This window comes from Rhododendron vialii, chromosome 6a (assembly GCF_030253575.1).
Source record: "Rhododendron vialii isolate Sample 1 chromosome 6a, ASM3025357v1".
In the NCBI taxonomy this organism is placed as follows: Eukaryota; Viridiplantae; Streptophyta; class Magnoliopsida; order Ericales; family Ericaceae; genus Rhododendron; species Rhododendron vialii.
The window spans coordinates 10,888,027-10,901,573 of NC_080562.1; the positions used below are offsets into that span (position 1 = coordinate 10,888,027).

The window sequence follows — 13,547 nt, forward strand, 5'->3', positions numbered from 1 at the left end:
TCTCCTTTTCAGCTGCTATTGGAGGGTTTTATTCATCTATTTTGGTGAGGTCTTTCCTCGATATATTAGTGATTGTTGGATACACCTTACGGTGTTTATGAGATCTTGTATCTCTTTGTAAACCCATTTGTAAGAACCTTTGTTGATAGTGGAATCGGACTCCGGTCTCGTGGACGTACCTCACACTTTGAGGGAACCACGTAAAAATCTCTTGTGTTCGTTTGGTTTGTGATTTCCGCATTTCAAATTTTAGTTCGCTGCTGTTACATTATTTCCTTTGTGATTTACTTGTGGGAAATTCCGCATATTTTTCCCAACAATGTGCTTGGTGGGAACAACAGCGTTTGTGAGTGTTTGGTCAAGCTTTCGAAATGGTTTTGAGAGTGCTATTCATTTTCTTTTTCTACGATTAGATCCGAGGTGTTATGGTCAGTTTACGTGCACTTCGATTAATCTCCAGGCAGGCCATCCACATTACGACTAGGGGACTTGCAAGAAATTCGGCCTGACCCCAAGAATTTGTCAGGTCATTGTTTGTACCACAATTAAGATTTCTATTTTTACCCGTCGATCAGGTGACAGGTGGCAGGGGTAATATGAGCAAATGTGAGGATAGAATGGACTTAACTTAATGATTCAGAGTGGAGGTGAATCGATGGTGAAACAATAAAAAGTCTTGTCCATCGATTGGCCTACACGTGGCGTATTCTTGTGGCATTTTGGACCGTCGATCGGGTGACAGGTGTCAAATGGACGTGGATCCCATGTTTCCACGATTGAAGAGGATGGAAACCGCAATCAACGAGACAATTTTCTCAACGTGGGCATGATCGGCAGTTGAAGGAGGTTCATAGTTAGAATCCGAGAAGTTTTCAACTGCCACTTTGGGGGGGAAGTTTTGAATTCAAATGTAATGTAAGGAGGCCTATTTAAGTACAAGTTAGTAGCAGTTTCAAGGACACACAAACAATGCCAATCAGGCCTTTATCTTTTCTTTTCTAGGAGTAGAATTAACTTGTAATTGTTCACTCAATCATCTCGATTGGTTGTTCTTCTATTTTGAGGATTAATAAAGTCCATTTTGTTAATCTTCTTCCATACTTCATCCACTTCATTGGTTGTTTCCAAAGAAGTCCTGAAATACGGCAAGGAACCAAACTCCACTTTTCACATCCACATTCCAGCAAGCTTACAATACAATTTCCCGTCGATTCTCCGTCGATTGAAAAGAAAACAAGAATTTTGATAACAGTCATACGCCGAAGAATTTGTTCAGTCATACTCATAAGATCGAAAAGAAAAGGTAGAGAAGGGATAATTATGAAATAGATAATCAAGGACCATTTACGAAAATCATGGTGGGATATTTTCCACGGAAAATAAAAGAGAGAGAGAGAGAGGAGGTAAATAAATTAGAAGGTGTTTTGTATAGATAGTTTCTGGTGGGGATATTTTCCATTTGTACATGGGAGTTCATAGTCTAAAGGGATCAATAGGTAGGTTATTTTCTAGTCTTAATGAAGAAAGCTGGAGTAATTTTTTTTATATTTTTTTGGAATTGATTTTCACACTATCTTTTTACAATTCACGCTCCTTTTTTTTTTTTTTTTTGTCTTTATCTACTTAAAATTATTATTTTGTCCTTTATTCAATACACTTTTTTCAGACATTTAAGAATAATATTGTAAATTCATGTTGACATAAACAGAAAAGGAAGCATGGATTGTTAAAAGGATAGTGTGAAAATTATTTTTTATTTTTTATTTTGTTATATCTATGTTTCACATTTTACTTAATTATGCAAAATGACACCGTAATCCTAATGGTCTTTGTAACACCCTTAATTTTAGGAACGTTAAATAGACAATTTTCATTGAAAACTAAATAGAGTTTGGCTCATTATTACAGCATAACTCCTGTGAGAGTACTTTTATTACATAAGGGAAGGGAAACTAAGGTTTCTCTCTACAGCTCCGCCTGTTCCTCCATTCTAGCCAGCTCCGAAAGTTTCCAAGGTGTAAAATTCACCATGTTCATCTATAAAGTCTGACACATTATACCAGCGTCGGCACCAATATAATATGTCAGGGTCACCAAAGGTAACACCATGAGCTACAAAATCTCAATAGAATAATCTATACCCACTAACCCTTAACTTACAAACAATAGACCATAAAACTAACGATTTCCGCATAGTACATGCATATTTGACAAAACAGTTAACAATGACACATCCACATTCACTATCTAAACTAACGTTGGTATCCATGATTTTCTGAGTTTCTCTACTCGACATTTCGTAGACCGTGTCACTGGTTTCACCTTTCATTTACCAAATCAATATTTTCAAAATCATTTTTAAACACACCCAACCTCGGTTCCACTGTTCCGGTCTCCTGAGTATCCTTACAATGGTTCTGCCGTCCTGGGTTCCCATTGGCACACAAAAACATTTGCATTGGCTCCTCTCCACGGATAACCAAGCTACACACCCAACCTCGGTTCTGCCGTTTCGGTCTTCCGAGTATCCTCACAATGGTTCCGGTCCTGGATTTCCATTGGCACACACACACACCACATAATGGGTTACCATGTCCGGCCACATTATGGTTTTTAAACCATTTCTCTTTTTCAAATCACATCTTTGCATTAATCACACTTTAGATGTCATGTTTCTACTTTCTCGATTTCTGTGTCTCGTTTTCATGCAAAGACTCCACGGTATGACTTCTCACGTAAGTAATCATAAATCATTCATTATAATCTTGAAACTAAACTAACAAGATCATCCAACTCTATATTACCTTATCATGTTCAAATTACCACTTAAGTATAACGCCACATGTACGAACGCCTTTGGAGTGGAGACCACTTATGCTTTATCACACATCAAAACAAATAATCTTAATAATCATGTATACATACTCATAACCATCCTAAGATCAAAATACAATTACTTTTGATCAAGTTTATATTTTGAAAATCAATTTTTTCCTCATTTTTAGGGAAGTTCAAAACAACATATGTTTTTCCTTAAAATAAAGCCGATAAATTCAACATACTCCCATTCCTTTTCAAAACTTTAATAAACACATTTCAAGTTTTCATGCATTTTCATATACAAACAATAAGCATATTTCTATATTTAGAGATAATAAATACGGGAGAATCTACATATACAACGACAACAACAACATAACATAACCCATCTAGTCCTCAATCATTGGGGGTATGGGCGGGGGATGATTGGAGACAGACCTAACCTTTGGCAATATATGCACAAAGTGACTGCTCTCAGAATACCACTGAAATAGTAGCCCCCCTAACCTCCAAGAACCGAGGAGCTACAGGAGCTACATATACTAAACCTTATACTTAGAGAAGGCGGTTAGAAGTATTCTACCATTCTTCTTGGCGGTAGGGCGGCTATGGAAAAGTAAGTCGACTACCGGACGGAGTGACTTCCTACAGTAAGCTTCCGGTAGCTTCGAAAAAGAAAGGTTTCTCTCGAAACTAGTTCTTGACTAAACTACTAAACTTTTTCTTTTGGATTGAGGGGTGGTCGAGTGGTGGTTAGGTGGCGGTCTAGATGAGTTTCTTGAAAAACTTCAAGAAGAACTCAAGAACAAAGGAAGAACAAGTAAGAACAAAGCAAGAACACAAGAATTTCTAGAGAGAGAAGTTGAAGGGTGAAGGTGTGAGTTGAATGGCAAGTGAGGGGTGCTATTTATAGCAAAATGTTGGGCTCCCCCTTTCCCCTCTTGGCCGGCCCCCCTATCTCTCTCGTTCTCCCATTTTTTGCTCTATTGTTTTGTCAAATCAAGTCTTTAATCAAACCCTAGCCTTCCCTCACTTGTCATTTCCATCTTTAGGCCATAACTTAGGTGATCATGAAGGGTTTTTGGTCTTGTCTTGTCTTAGGAGAGTTTGCTTGCAAGGAAGAACAAAATAAATGGCTAGGATTGTGTCCAAAGAAGCCTAGAAATGGGTTGTAAAGTAGTTCTAGGCTTTGAGTGTGAAGGTGGCTAAAGAGATAGCTTGTATAAGTGTACAAAATACGTGCACACACTCACACACTTTGTGAGACCCGACTCTTTTTTTTTAAAAGAAAAGAAGTAGGCTTATTAAAAGTGAATTTTATTTTTTTATGTGGGCCTCCAATGTGGATTCCTAAAACTCTAGGGATGTATTTGTAAAAAAAAAAAACAAATGTGTGTGCTGGTGTGCACGTGGAAGGCAAAGGAGGTGCTAGTGTGCATGTGTGGGATATATATATATATATATATATATATATATATATATATATATATATATATATCTTCTAATAGAAAAGAAAGAATTCAAACGGAAGAGAAAAAAAAAAGTACAGGAGAGAAAGAAAAAAAAAAAGGGCGTGGAGAGAAGAATCTGGGAGGAGAGGATTGATGTTAACGGAAGTCCTAATCTCGGTAGGTAATTTTGGGATTTTGATATCTGTTGGGTTCAAGTACTCCTAACTAGGGCTATTCTTTGTTCCTTTTCTTTGCTGGAATTGTTAGTTGTGATTGCAAGTATTTTTAGTCTCTCTTTTAAGTGAATATGAAAGATTTGATTTTCGGGTTAGAAAGGATGAATTTTGATTAAATTGGTTAATCAGGAAAAAAAAAAGAAAAAAAGAAAAGAAAGAAAGACACGAATTGGGGCAGTGGCGTTTTTGCCGTTGTTTGTTATTACTGTTAATGGTTGTCAATGGCTATCTGGAAAAAAATTATCCCATGTGGAAGGGTCATTAACGTGTCCTGCACATAGCGTGTTAATGTCTCTAATGGAGACTTGTAATGCAAATTAACTTTACTTATGTTTCTGAACATGGCAAAACCTGATCTCGAACTGATTTTTAGTGCGAGAAACTGGTTGTTGTTGCTGGATATAAGCTGTGTAACTGCTGAAATTTTCTTGTAATCTGTCAGGCTTTGAATGCTAAAAAGCAATGCTCAAGTGCTAAATAGCTTATAAGAGTTGGAATATGATGCTAACTGTTGGATATTTGTATTTGTAACTTATAATAGTTTAAATTTTCTTAATATTTGGAGTTGGGAATTGAAGTATACTTTTTAGGGAGTTTTCCAATTGTGACCGAGGAAAAGAGTGTTCCATTTGAGTAATTGATTGTGTTTTCCTTATGGTTTCAACTCCATATTCACATGTGTGGATTTATGTGTTGTATGCCAGGTTCGGAAGCGGCGACGAGCACCGTGACTCCACGTAGGGAGTGAGCTCGTGTTGGTACCTTTTTGACTGGACCTCGAGGTGGGTGTTCTTATTTTTAATAGCGGAAGATGAGACACGGTGTAGAGTTATTTTTCGTATTGAAATGGTTAATATTTGGCTTGAGCTCCTAAGCGAGAATATGATCGTAGCCTTAGTGGCGTTATAATATGGCCTTAGTGGCGTTATTGAATATTGCCTTAGTGGCGTGAATAAATATTGCCTTAGTGGCGTGACGACTCTTGCCTTAGTGGCGTAAAGAGTATTGCCTTAGTGGCGTTGATGTGGAAATTGCCTTAGTGGCGTTATGAATATTACATAATGGAACGTTATTGTGGGCTGGATAATCTTGTTTAAATTGTTTGATAGCACTTGTCTTTATTGCTTCTCTTATTACAGATAAGAACATTCACTGAGCGTGTTGATAGCTCACACCCCCACAGTGATTTCTTTTCAGGTGCGTGACGGCACGCGGGTCCATTGCAGAGTCTAGACAGGAGTTGTGTTTATAGAAGTCTAGCTTTTTGACTCTTTTGATTATGTGCCTATTTTTGAAGCTTGTATATGTTGTAAATACCTGTGGGCACGTCTTGTATGACAGTTATTCCCGTATATATGCAAGTTAAGTTTTTTTTTATGAGTTGGACACCTGGCTGGTGTTTTTTTTTATTTACTGTTGAGTAGGGCCAAGGTGTGGATCCACCCCATTTGGAAAAATAATTTAGCGTGGTGTTTTCCGGGATGGGGTGTGACACACTTTCTCTCACTCTCTCTCGACCTCTCTCTCTCTCTCTTTCTCTCTCTCTAGGACTATGTATATCTTATACATATACATACATATATATATATATATATACACACACACACACACACACACACACACAATCCGGATCCCTTGAGGGATCCCGGATGGAGTTGTGGTGCGGGATCCTATTGTGAACCGTTGGATTTAATCAAATGGCCTGGATTAGAGAAGCCCTTAAATCTCGCTAGAAATTACACTTTCCCCCTGCTCATTTCATTTCACGGACAGACCAGAGAGAGAGAGAGAGAGGCGACGCGAACCAGAAAAGACAAACGAAGAGGAGAAGATCGAAGAAGAATGAACATCCACCCGAAGACGAACGAAGATCCACCGAGGTATCTCTGTCATCTTTTTCTCTCGAAAAAAAAAATTTTCTGGATCGGAAAAATTTTTTTCTTAGAAATTAGGGTTTTTTTTTAGGATGAACGACGAAGAACGAAAGAGGAGAAGAAGAACGAAGAAGATCGACTGGAGAACGAGGTATCTCTGTCATATTTTTCTCTCTCGTTCAAAAAAATAAAAATCTGGTTCGGAAGAAATTTCTCAGAAATTAGGTTTTTTTTTTTTTAGGACGAATGACGAAGAACGAATACTGGGTTAGTTTAAAACTCAAAAATCTCTCTTCACCGTTTGACTGATTTGAACCCCTTTTTGTTAGGGTTTCGATTTCGATTCTGGAATAGTGTTAGGGTTAGAGATTTATTTTGATTAGTTGTATATGAGAAACGAAATTTGGGGAAATTTGCAACTTACAGTTTGCCTGAATGTAATCATTTTATTGGGCAATAATTTTCTGAAATATTAGTCCCATGTTTGGGATTGAATTGGGGTAGATTTTTTTGTTCTCTCTTTTGTCCGATCTTACAGAAGTTAGGGTTAGGGTTTATTATGGTTCGATTTCTATGTGAAACCCAGAATTTCAAAACATACGAACTTTGATTTCTCTCTGTATTTTTGTGTTTATTAGGGTTTGATTTCAGGTTATTAGAGTTCAATTAAGATACCAAGCTGAGATGGCCAACTTTCTCTTTGGCCTGATGATGATCTCATGCCATTCTTGGTAAAGTCGGCAACTGCCAACTATTTTTCTCCTCGCCATTCCGTTTACCCCATACAGATTTCAAACGGTAAAACAATTAATCCATGTTAGTATTTTTGTGTTATTCTTGAACATAATTTTATTTAAGTTTTGGCGTGTAGTTGTTTAGTTTATCATAGCCAGCATTTAAGATATGATTCGCTCAGATTCTTGACTTCAATTAGAGGGAAGAAATTGCATAGTCCAACTAACTACGCTTTCAAGAGTGGACCTTTTCTTTTGTGTTAAGGGGTTAATCCAATTTTTAGGATTCACATTAGAATGCACCAGTTCAAATATAGGTAGAAAAACTCTGAAATTAATCTATATTTTGTACACTTTTCTTGTGTTTACATCTTCCTTCTCTTGCAATGGACTGGAGCTGTTGAAGTTAGAATGGACCGCTACTTAGAATGGACCTTTTGAAGTTGGAATGGACTGGACTAGACTCTTTTCTTGTGTTTGGTTTTCTTGAAAGAACAGAACGAAGATAGGTTGTTGACATGGGGGAGGGGATAATCCATCAGCTTTCCCATTTGTGTAGTTTCATAAATCGTAACTCATAAGAACCCAGGTCGAAGGTTCTTCGGATGTGCAAAGTATAAGGTGAGCTGCATGCATTGCCCCAATTTATTGTCTTGCTGTTCGTTGGAGTTGAAACCCTAAGTTCTGATTGTGTTCTTTTTTTACAGTTAAACTTGGATTGTGGTTTTTTTTGCTGGTATGAGCCTTGTATTTTGCAATGAAGGGCTGATTTGGGGCCAATGATGGTTCAGACAAAAACAAAGATTTTGAGGACTGTTGAACAATGTGAGAGTTCAGTATCCATGAGTATTAGTGAAGAAATGTAGAGGACAACAATCACAATGCAAATGAAGATTGAAGCCATGCAAAAGGAGATTGATGCAATGCAAATGAGAATGACAAATGGGGGGAAAATGAACTAGAATTATCTTTGGATTGTTGTTTTTTGTTTTGTGTCATACATGTGTGGCAAAAGCAGCCAATGATCTCAAGTAGTAGTAGTAGTATGTTTGTTATGATACTATTACTAGGTTAGTGAAATTGGCGGCCTTGTATGTGGTCTATATAAGTGGTGATTGTGGTAGTTTGCTTCGAACCGTGATGCACTTATTTTTATTAAGATGAAGCTACAAGGTAGCCATTTGAAAGACAGTGTGTATGGTTCTGCATATTTTTGGTGGATTTCGCTACGTTCCCGTGAAACACATATGCTAAATTTTATAACTCCACTAGGCACTATTGTTTTGACTTTCAATGAAACACAGAAATTTCATTCCTCAGAGAAGGAATGGCTGGTCAGGAATTAGGGGAACAAACAATCTTCTAGTGTTCATACTGGGGGGGCAAACTTTGTAAATTGGAGTACTCCACTGAAGTACCAGTTTTGGTCCACCGGGTAATTTAAAGTTCTTTTGTCTTGTAATGGGTCTTTTAGAAGCTGCAAATTGATATGCTTTTTTTGAGAAAAACAAATTTCATCTTTCAAAGGTTAATTTGACTTTGGCATTATTACCAATCTATTTGGCAAATGGAGACTTGAACCTGGAGCCATTTGCTCGCCAAACCCAACAGGACCAAGAGAAAACCATGCTTTACGGCATGACAAAGTGCTTGAACTCTAGGAAGTTCAAGCCCAAATGCATACAGTGCTTTTAGCTCCAATGTAATAAGAATACAAAACAGCAATCTCACATTCAGTTGAAAGACAAATTCAGAATACAGTTTGAAGGACAAATTCCCTACAAAACAACAATCTCACATTCAGTTGAACTCTAGGATTGGTGTTTTAATGACATTATCAACCAACTAGTCCGACTCAAATGCCATAAAACACATGCTCTCGAACTGTCCCTTCAACAAAGCCGGGCTAGAAAACAGCTCCATTACCATATCCACTCAGGTTGGTTGTATAGGAATGAGACACTACCCGACTGTGCCTGAAACAAGATCCAGTTTTGGAAGATAATTAGTAAAACACCATTCAAACATAATCCAAAGGATATGATAATGATAATTTTATTACTTAAATGAACAACGGCATACCAATGATAACAGTTAAAAACTAATACTTCAGAAAGACAAGCTAATTATACTAAATGTCTCCTTTCCTTTTACATCTTGATCAAGGATTTGGGTGAGAACAAAAACGGTAATGGAAAAATTGAACTAATCCAATTCAAGCCTAAGCCATAACATAGAATACAGCAGCAAAATTGAACATAGAATATAGCAGCAAAACTGAACATAGAATACAACAGCAGAACAACTGCTATATTGCATACAACAAGATAAGCAGCAGCCAAAGAATACAATAGCTTGTAGCCTTAGGTTACACCATGCAGACAGCAATATAACAGCAGTAGCAACACGATAAGTAACTGCCAGAACAGAACTAAATAGCAGCAACCATGGGATCCAACAGCAGTAGCAGTAAGCAACAGTAACTGGTTTGATCATTAGTAAAACACTACCAATAACACAATACACTACCAGTAACCAACAGTAACTCAACACAATACATATAACCACACCATGTCCAATAACATGCATCATCTTCCATGCGTGCCAATTTCATCTCCATATCCGCAAATCCATATAGTTCCTGAAACACAAATAAAATTAGCATTCGAGTCCATATTTCACTGTCTATTTCAAGTCCGTATTTCACTTTAAAAAAAAACTTATATTCATCGTCAAAGTCATCATCGTCGTCGTCGTCATCATACAACCTAGCATCTTGTGAAGACTTAAAAAAATAAGACAACAATTAAAATATATTATGTGTGTAAACAATTAAGTTCAAATTACGTTCATAGTGATCATAATTACCCTATTTTTCTACATGAGAGAGAGAAATATACCTTCGCAGTGGTGGTGGTGGAAACAAGGGGGTTGGATTGACGCTGTAAATATCTTCTTGTTCCATTTCTTCTTCTCGTTCCTTCTTTGGTCTAGTTCGAACTCTTTTCCACCTTAAGAATGTGTAACTGGAAATAGCAGAGACAATGGAATAAATTCAATTGAAGCATAGTTGACTGTGTTACAATGGAATACATTCCATTAGGCACAACTTACACAAAATAAAAACTCCATCAGCAGTATTTTGATTTTTGACTTCTGTCATTACATCCATCTGTACATGACCAATTTCTCATGGAAAACTAAAAACTTATGTGGCCTTAAGTAGGTAGCACTGGTGGTGGTTGGTGGTATAGTAGCAACAATGGTGGCAAAGGCTGTGGCGTAGCAGAAAGTGGTCAGATGCACTGGCATTGATAGATACTATAAGAAACCTGAAACATCAGACAGCCCCATTTTTTTCCCCTTTGAAGTTGATATTACAGCCCCATTTTTTCTTTGCATTTTTCCAGTTTAACCAACAACCAGAGTGATAGTAAACAGAAATGAAAATAACCAAATTAAAACAAATTGAGGGTAAATGCTAGGATTGGGAAGTCTCATGAAACAAGCAAGTATGCACAGGAGGTTTAAGAAACAAGAAAAATCACTCCTTTTTACTACCCAAAGCCACCATCTTCCAACTCTCCACTGATAGATCAGAAGAAAAATAAAATCGGAAACCTAATTTTTTGCCGATTTCGAATGGATGAAAAAAGCCCTAACCAGATTTTTTTTTAAGAGAGAGAGAGAGAGAGACCTCGGTGGATGCTAGCCGTTCGTCTTCGTTCTTCCTCTCCTCTTCGTTCTTTGTCGTTCATCCTAAAAAAAAAAAACCTAATTTTTGAGAAATTTCTTCCGAACCAGATTTTTATTTTTTTGAACGAGAGAGAAAAATATGACAGAGGTACCTCATTCTTCAGTTGATCTCTTTCATTCTTCATCTCCTCTTTCGTTCTTCGTCATTCGTCCTTAAAAAAAAAAACCCTAATTTTTGAGAAAAAATTTCTTCCAATCCAGGAAATTTTTTTTTTTCCGAGAGAAAAAGATGACAGAGATACCTCGGTGGTTCTTCGTTCGTCTTCTCTGGTTCGTGTCGCCTCTCTCTCTCTCTCTCTCTCTCTCTCTCTCTCTCTCTGTGTGTGGTCTGTCCGTGAAATGAAATGAGCAGGGGGAAAGTGTGAGTGTGAGGGGAAAAGTGTAATTTCCAGCGAGATTTAAGGGCTTCTCTAATCCAGGCCGTTGGATTAAATCCAACGGCTCACAATAGGATCCCGCACCACAACTCCATCCGAGATCCCTCAAGGGATTCGGATTTTGTGTGTTTGTGTGTGTGTGTATATATATATATATATATATATAGATATATATATATATAGAGAGAGAGAGAGAGAGAGAGAGAATTTAGGAAAGTAAGCCTTAGAGGGTGACTATTAGGTTCAAGGCTATTAGTCTTAGGTTTGCATGTATGGCAAGGCTAAGTTTGCTTCTTTTGGAAGCAAAATGATTGTCTTGTCAAATCTATGTACTCATTGGCAAGTCTTATTTCTATTATTCAATGGATAAAAATTTCCCTTTAAATTATTATTCAATGGGTAAAGAGGTAATTATGAGAAGTAAGGTCTTGAAATGACTAGACATGTAAATATAATGATTACTTCCCTAGGTCTAACAGGTTCATAAGGTTCAAAGAGGGTTAAAAAGGTTCATCTAGGGTTATGAGAATGCAATTAGGTGAAATGATAATTAGGTTTCTCTAACTAATCGGATGAAAACTAATTCTACTTGTCAAATAGGATTTCTAGCCAAGAAATATAATTTAAAGATTTTATTTAACTCGCTAGGAAAATATATACAAGTGCTTCTACAAACATACTTATTTTTGAAAAATGACTAGATTGTTCGGTGCGAAAAGATATAATTTTATAAGTCTCAAATCTAATTATGACGGATTATTAGAAAAGAATTTTAAAAGTAAAATTCAAGTAATTAAAATAAAATTCAAATATTTAACAAAATTTTTATTTATCAAAAATCAGGGTCATTACAGTCTTTGTTTGGACTATTCATTTCTTCTGGAGACAAATAAGATTTAACCATACACATACAAATAACAAATTCTATTTTTTATTTTCCGGATAATCCAAATAATAAGACTTGAACGGTTAAGATCATCAAGCCAAAAGTGTGGTGAGTCCACCTTTCTCTCACGCACATTAGGGAATCCGAGTTTTTCAACCTCTTAAATTTATTATATCCGTTAAAACTAATTTATTTATTTATTATTTATACTTATATGCCCCCTAAATTTGAAATGCGTCTGTCCTTGATTTTACCCACTTTGATTCGTGCTAACTGGGCTGGACTTTCAAAAACACCTAAACGGTTCGGTTCGTGTAATCTGACTGTGGGCATCGAAATATGGACAGCCCAATCAATGCACCAGATGGGTATTGGCCCAAGTCCATGTTGTATCTATACAAAAGCTTGTAAGAAAACTCTAGAAGAAAAAAGAGAATGAAAATGAAGTCTGAAAAACTTGCGGCAATTGATTATGCTTGTTTAGTTTCTAATTTCCCCCTTTATCAATCAAAGGGTTTATAAGGCTAATCTCAAGCTAAAAAAAGTGGTATCAGAGCTTGATTCGTCAAATATCAATTGGGCGGAAAAAAATTTGTTGCGGGAAAAACGAAACCCAGCGAAGTAAGAAAATCGATGGTGAGTTCTAGCAATGAAGCTAGGTTTGGAAGCCCAACAACCTTGGTGGCCACTATTTGACGATGAGAATTATGATTTTTTGAATGTGAAAATGAAAACTACTTATCTCGAATGAATTGTGCGAGTATGTTGAAGAACCTGGAGATGTGGGTAGTTTTGAACCTGGAGACGTGAGTTGTTTTGATGGATGCTCGAAAACAACAATTGAAAGCACATAGAAACAAGGATGCAATAGCCCTCTCTCAATGATTCAACAATGAGTTGCGGATATTATCTTTCCAAGAATCATCAATGAGGCAAGGGCAAAAGATGCTTGCAACATTCTTCAGAATGAGTATCATGGCTACTTGAGTGACTTGAGGATAAGAGCTCCTTGTCTTTATTTCCTCAGGGCATGTCATGTAACTTACATATTTGACTTGGATTTCGTACTCGGCGTATTCATTGTCGAGTTATTAATAAATTTTGTTGCTGATATAAAAAACTTAGAGGATAAGATCGCAACCAAACTTAATAAGGAACTTTGAAAGTATGAAAATGAAAGATGTGGAATGGTGGAAATTATTTATGAACTAGTGCATGCATGTGCCTGAAGGCACGGCGCAACACGTTTCGGTCATATACTTGGCGATAGGGGAGAGAGCGAGGGAAAGGAATGTGCTAGTCCTGTAATGATTTGATCACATTGTTACCTAGGGAAAGGGATGTGCTGGTCCTAACATGATTTGATTTGATCAAACAATACCATTCAAAAGAAAGAGGAACAAAGTCCACAAC

General features: G+C 36.9%; 1 long non-coding RNA gene across 1 annotated transcript; it reads left to right on the forward strand.

The window, feature by feature from the left end:
- The first annotated feature begins 7,687 nt into the window (after positions 1-7,687).
- Positions 7,688-7,917, forward strand: LOC131331399 (uncharacterized). Its single transcript, XR_009201375.1, has 2 exons — positions 7,688-7,736; positions 7,823-7,917. It is a non-coding gene; the product is annotated as an uncharacterized LOC131331399 (long non-coding RNA).
- The last annotated feature ends 5,630 nt before the right edge of the window (positions 7,918-13,547 follow it).